This window comes from Rhineura floridana, chromosome 9 (assembly GCF_030035675.1).
Source record: "Rhineura floridana isolate rRhiFlo1 chromosome 9, rRhiFlo1.hap2, whole genome shotgun sequence".
NCBI classification, from domain to species: Eukaryota; Metazoa; Chordata; class Lepidosauria; order Squamata; family Rhineuridae; genus Rhineura; species Rhineura floridana.
In genome coordinates, this window is record NC_084488.1 from 78,062,664 (window position 1) to 78,069,445 (window position 6,782).

The 6,782-nt window shown below is 43.3% G+C and overlaps 1 long non-coding RNA gene across 2 annotated transcripts; it reads right to left on the reverse strand.

Annotated features, from left to right (window-relative positions):
- Positions 1–1,683: 1,683 nt before the first annotated feature.
- LOC133364377 (uncharacterized) lies at positions 1,684–4,881 on the reverse strand. 2 transcript variants are annotated; one of them, XR_009757930.1, is made up of 3 exons: positions 4,793–4,881; positions 2,999–3,159; positions 1,684–2,153 (listed from the first exon to the last, which is right to left on the reverse strand). It is a non-coding gene; the product is annotated as an uncharacterized LOC133364377 (long non-coding RNA). The 2 variants fall into 2 exon arrangements; XR_009757929.1 differs by lacking the exon at positions 4,793–4,881 and adding an exon at positions 4,066–4,154.
- Between the last annotated feature and the right edge of the window lie 1,901 nt (positions 4,882–6,782).

Genomic DNA, 6,782 nt, shown 5'->3' on the forward strand with positions numbered 1-6,782 from the left:
TCTCCCACTGAGAGAGTGTTCCATGGCGGCCAAAGGTGCAGGCCCCAAAGGACCCGGCCAGGGGTGTAGTTGCCCAGGGTGTCAGGGGGTATTAGACTGCTTACTTTTTTTGGAGCAGGGTCTGTGTGTCTCCATAGTTCTACAAGGCAATCTGCATGAGAGTGTTAGGCATTGAGATGAACCTCTGACATGGTTTCTTGTCCTTTGCTGCTGATGAAGCCAATCAGAGTGAAAGGCAGTAAGATAGCCACCGAGAAGACTCTTCTCAGTAGCTAACACATTCCCCTTTCATGTGGATTGTTCTTGCCAGCATCCCTGTACATGCCCAAAAAAGGAATTATACCATCTGTGTACTTTCTTCACACACAGCTTGCAGCCTTCCGGAGCGGTCTGGAGTTCAGAGATGCATTCGCATGAAGCAGAGGCACCAGGTGTTCTTTTTATGCAGCCTGCTGATATGGGGTGGATGGAATAACAAGGGGCACCAGCCAAGGCAGCTTCCTCTTTCAACAAGCCTTTTAAGTTGAGACCTTATCCAACTCTACTTCTGTGTTGGAATTGCTTTTTAATATATTGTTAAACCTTTCCATTTTGTAAATAGTCCTTAAACCTTTTTTTAAAAGATGTTTTTAAAGCTTTTTTTAGAGGAAGGCAATGGTAAACTACCTCTGAGTAACACTTACCATGAAAACCCTATTCACAGGGTTGCCATAAATCGGAATCGACTTGAAGGCAGTCCATTTCCATTTCAAAACTTTTTTAAAAATGTTTTTAAAGATGTTTTGTTTTAATGTACTTGAAAGTCTGTTTTTATAATGTTTTAAAGTGTTGTTGGTGCTTTTTTTGGCCACCCTGGGCTCCTGCTGTGGGAAGGGCAGGATATAAATCAAATAGTAAATAAATAGATAAAATATGACAATAAATAAATAAACAAACAAACCTCTCCACTTGGGCACCCTTAGGAGCAAATTGAGGGGGGGAAGTTATATATGACTATAAGCAAAGACACTTGTAGGCTCCCTGGACTGTAAAACTTATTCTGGGCAATGAAGCTACTTTCGAAAAACATCTCTGCTAAGAGCTGTATATGGTGGTTCTTTTGCCTACGCACTGCCCTGTTGTACACTTTGGGCCTTTTGTGAGAGTGAGAGGAGGTCCCATCCTGTCACCCTCAGAAAAGGGTCTGGGGCAGAAGGAGCTGTGAGAGTTAGCAGCCAGGCCAAGCCGAGGTTGCAGGCACTTTTCATCCCGCCAGGCAGGTGAGCTCCCACTTCTTGCTGCTAGGAATTTGTTGGCCTTTTTTTCCTCGACATGAGCATATGGCCCAGGCCGGATGCTGTTGCCCCGTGCTGGGATAACTTGATAAAGGCCGAGGGCCACTGACACGGCACCGCAGAGCCGCCGCCAAGGGAGTTGTGATCCCGGACTTCATCCTCTCCCCAACAGACTCCACTGGCTGGGCCTCTTGTCTTTGTGGTTGCACAGGGCTGGCAGTACGCTGGAGCCTCGACTGGGCAGTTGAGTGCAGCAGGAGGATGCACAGAATAAAAACGTTAACATGCAGAACTGTTTACCATGACATCACATGACAATGCGTCACCTCCAATGCCAGGCCCCCTCATTATGCCAAAAAAAGTTGAAAGTCCAGCTGTGTGTATATCTAGGAAGTTTATTATGCAGGAAAGGAAAGACACATATAGTCAATTGAGCAAAATAGCTGAAATTCAAGCAAAAATAAGTAGAGGAATTATTGGCATAGAAGTGCTTTGCATTTTTCTTGTATCAGAGGGAGAGATGTAAACCATGGCGGGTATACAGGAAAGGGGAGTGTGTTTACTACTGAGAAGAGTCTTCTCAGAGGCTGCCTGGCCTCCTTGCACTACACCGAGATGCAATCAGCAAGAAAGGGGAAGCATGCTAGAAGACTCTTCCCAGTGGCTAAGACATTTTCCTATCATTCTTACACCCTTTCTTTGACTATAGCCTCTTCACGCATGTTCCTTCAGCTGCTGCCCTCCACCTTTCTTGTCACCTAGCAGTAATAGGAGACTGTTTTCATGCATGGTTTTTGTGGTAGAGTGCAAAGGTGGAGAGGAGCATGCGTCATATGTTCTGGACCAATTTGCTGATAGTGGGTGTGGTCTCTGGCAGATCTGGGAAAACCAAAAGAAATCACATTATTACTGTTGTCTTTCGGCATTGTTGCAACAATACGATATTTTAATATACTGTAGGGATGGCGCACGACAACTAAGGCTGGGAAGGGGGCTTATCCCTCTACACTTTCAGGTTATCTTCGTTATTCTCTCACATGGCGATCAGAACAACAGACATCCCTGGGAGGCAATCATCATGAAAGTGGAGTGTGTTTTCCACTGAGAAGAGTCCTCTTAGTGTCTGACTGGCTGCCTTGCACTACAATGAGATCCAATCAGCAAGAAAGGGGAAGAATGGTTGAAGACTCTTCACAGTGGCTAAGACATTTTCCTATCATTCTTTCATCCTTAGCCTCTTCAAACATGTCTCTGAACCCCAAACTCTGCTCTGGCCAAGGACAAATCATACACCCCAAGAAAGGGGAGGGTGTCCTCTTGGAGATGCCAGTGCATCCAACCTGGCCCAGAGCTTCTGCTGGGCACCAGGCATGGAGGAGTGCATCTATGAAAAAACAAAGCAGAGAAAATGTACAGGAAAACATAAGGAACTGGGGGTGCCCACCCCCAAATCTGCTCTGGGCCAGACCAAATCATACACCCCAGGAAAGGGCAGGGTGTCCTCTATGAGGTGCCACTGCATCCCACCTGGCCCAGAGCTTCTGCTGGGCACTGGGCACGGCAGAGGGCATCTATGCAAAACCAAAGCAGGCTTTTTTCTCCACCGCCCATCCCATCCCATCTCGGGTAAGCAAGGGGGCTATGGATGGCATGTTGCTTCCATTGCAACTCCCACCCTGCCTGGCTGGGGATTTCTTTTGGTTCACGCCTGCTTGCTCACTTACCCTCCGCTAGTTCCCTCGCTCGTCCTCCATTACAGGAACTGAAACTTCAACCAAATTCAAATTTCCTGCTCTTGCGTACAAGCGCCTGCATTAGTGTGCGTCGATGCGGGGGGGGGAACACATGTCATAATCTGTGGATCAATTGGCTCTTAGAGGTTGGACTTTGGGAAAAACCAGAAATAATGTGTTGGATGTGTGGTTGCAAAAACAGCTGTTTTTTTAACATATGAAAACAGCGGAAACAGTGAATAAACAGGAGAAGTGTGGACTACCCAATCACATGGTGATTAGGGGAAATGAGGATTATTCAGGTGAGTTTGGACATGTATGCAACGCTTTGACACCAAATGAAATGAATGAAACCTCCAACAGTGTTGCGCCCTATCTATTTCACTCATGCTGAACCAGTCGAGGTGACATTTGGTAAAATTGTAGCCCAACCTAACCAAGTTTGCATGGACACTTTAAATTGAATCAATGTGCTGGAAGGGCAGGGTTAATCCTTCTGCCCTCCCTGCATCATTTTCCACTTAACTGTTCTGCCTTAGAGCTAGTATTAGCCCCACCAAGGGGAAAATGTAGGTACAAGTTCCTATTGGATCTGCTGGGGAAGAAAATGCAGGTACATCAACATCTATACCTGTTCTTTGCCCCACTGCCATATGGCTATCAGCAGCTGAGGGAGTCATCTATATTTGGGGGAAATGACTGAGGCAGAAAACAGATAAATTCACTTTCCAGTGTTTCCCGAATCCAATGCACAGCCCACACAGCTGCTTTTAAGTAAAAGTTAAAACCTTCAGAATATCCTGTCACGATTCTCTCACTTCACGTAGTGGTTTGGCCCTTAGAAACTATATACTCTTGTTCTTTTCATAGCTTATCAATTCCTCAGTCTCATTTTATACTTTTTTAAAGAGTAAGATTCAAACCAAAAGTGGAAATGCTGTGTTACACCAAATTCAAAAGGACTGCACATTCAAGGTTTTCAGCTTTAATAGGATTTGGAATCTGGCCCTCCCCCTTTTTAGCAAGAACAGTTGCTTGAATAAAAGGCTTCACCTTACCAGTCTTGTCTTTCATTCTCTGAGATCAAGATGACTACAACTATTTTAAGTGTCAAATATCAGGGCTGCAAGGCAGAAGAGGCTATTCCCAAATCATCAGAACACTCAATTACTTTAAAAGCTATTTATTGGAAGTATCTTCATAAAGTACCTATTACTTTGGCATCTGAGAACCAATTAACCTTTGATTAGAGCCCTTCACATACTCAGGCTTGTACTTTATATGTCAATCTTTTTCTCCAGAAGGAAAACCACCTGTCTTGTACTTGCTTGCCTTTTGATTCAGTATCTGGGATTGTCAGTAACCAGGTCCATTTATTCCTTTGGGCAGCAACAATTCTCCTTGAGTTTGTCATTCAGTTTAAATAATGCCATCACTGTCTAGAGAGAACCATTTACACAGGCATAAGGTGACCAGATAAAAAAGAGGGCAGGGCTCTTTGGTAAATGGTAAATTTGGTAAATGTTTAGCAATTACAGTTTGTTGTACAGGGCTGGGGAAAAGCTGCACCCACCAAAAAGTCTGCACAGAATATTATCTTGCCTTTATCTCCATGTGGTCACATCATCCTATTCATAAAGGCACATGAATACTGCTTCCACAGCTGTCATGAGCTCTGTATCCAGCAACAATCCAGACAGAGAGTCAGGCTGCAGAGGCACCAGTTAAGGAGCCAGGGCTCATCTACATGGGAGTATTTCTTCATAGGAAATACAATTCTTTTACCTTCACTTTTCATTTGCAACATCTGCAGTTCCCACTCAGTGTTACCTGCAAATCGCTTTTTCCCATTCACACAAGCAGGCAGGCATTCCTCTGGGGAGGATTAGTCTCACTTTCTCCTTGTGGCCCTGACCTCAAATTATACATTTCCACTCCCTGTGGTTGCTAAGGTGACTAAGCATGCTCAGTCTATTTTACAGCTGCAGTAGGTTTCTTTAAAAAAAAACACCTGAAAGTGCAAATATCTGTGTTTTCCCTGGTAAAATACAGCTGAAATACAAATCTTTGTTTCAGCAGTGTTACATTTTTTCACACAAGATGGGGGGGGATAAAGGCATGATTTGCAGCAACATAAAAAGGACAGCAGAATGGAAGAGAGCAACCAGAAGTCGCTTATCAGCATACAGGAAATAAAATTAACCAAGGGAGGAGCAGGGAGTGGGCATGGAAAGAGGAATGATTGACACACCTGCCAAAATGTCTGCAAGCACCAGAGAAAGAGTGAAGTTTCTTTTTCTTCCCTTTTCATATTATCAGTGGATTTGTTAATATGGATTTACAGGGGGGAAGCTGGTACCAAACACACATAGTAAACCACCATGTAGATGAGTTCAGGGTTCTGAGCTGACTATGGGAAATCAGACCATTACACCTGAAACTATCAGATTGGAGACCCCAGAAAAACCTCCCAGACCACCAGGTCCTGTAGGACCAGAGTCCAGACCCTCACAGGCATCTGAGCCTGGCAAACAAGATGCCTCCCACAGTATCTCACCAATCCAGTGGACCAGGGCATGCACCAGGTGGGAGGCTATGGAACAGATGAGGACAGCTCATTTTCAATCCATAGACCTTTATGAATCTTAGAAATCCACAAGAGGGTGGAGCCTAAAAGAGGTAATCTGTAGGCTGAGGTTTAAAATGCATCAGTCTGCTCTCAGCTAGTCCTGACCTTCCTTGTCCCCTGAGATCTAGCATCAGACCAGAACATGAGAACAAGTTTTCTTGGTTTCCAATGAGGAACACTTAACACCAACAAATAGCATGAGGGGTATTTTCTCCCTGCAAATCAACAGTTCCTACATTCAGTTTAATATTTCTAAGTCAGATAAAATATTGCATGGACTATAAAAGCTATTTATTGTAAGCAGAAAATAGGCTTGCTAATTACATCTGCAGAAGAGATGAAAACAAAGTACTCCATGCCTGAAGAGGTTCCAGCTGGTGACATACAAGATCACACCAATCTCTTTGGTGCTCAGGTTCAAGAGGTTCCAGATGCTGCTAAGGAAATGTCTGAGTTGCATATGACTATTTTAAATTTCAGTTGCTTTTTTTCTTTTCTTTTTTGTGCCTTTTGCTGCATATAATAAATCAGGTGTTGTTGATGTTTTCAGAGCAAGTATGCACTTGCAATTAGTTTCCAGTTTACAGCAATAAACTTTGGGGACAAATCACGTGGAATTCCTTGTTCCTTTTAATTAGGCCTGCAACATAAATCCATCAACAGTACAAGTGGAACCTCCATGTTCAGAAACCATATTTTTCTGAATACTAGATGCAATGTGCAATTTGTGAACTGATAAAAATCACAAGTTTCAAGAAGCCTTTTGAGATTTTATTCAAATTATTTGGCAGGATATTGTAGAAAATGAGAGTCTATGCTTGAGACATTCCCTGAATTAACTTAGACATCTCATTATGCCCACAGAATGCCCATGGGTAAATTCTTTAACAGGCTAACAAATGACCATCTTTGTGTATGCACATCAGTCCAAATCAAAGGCACTGTGCACTATATTGCCCTGTGTACAGTTCAACTGGAGATAGATTCCTCTATCTTGGAGAAAATAGTCAGAATTTTCTAGAAGGTCGATCAGATGTTTTCAAAATTATATTATTACTAGCTGATGTCAAGTTATAGGTTACTTTTCTAACCTAAAACAGTGTTGACTGTCAAAGAGATTTTTTTATTAATTTCAATGATCTGGGA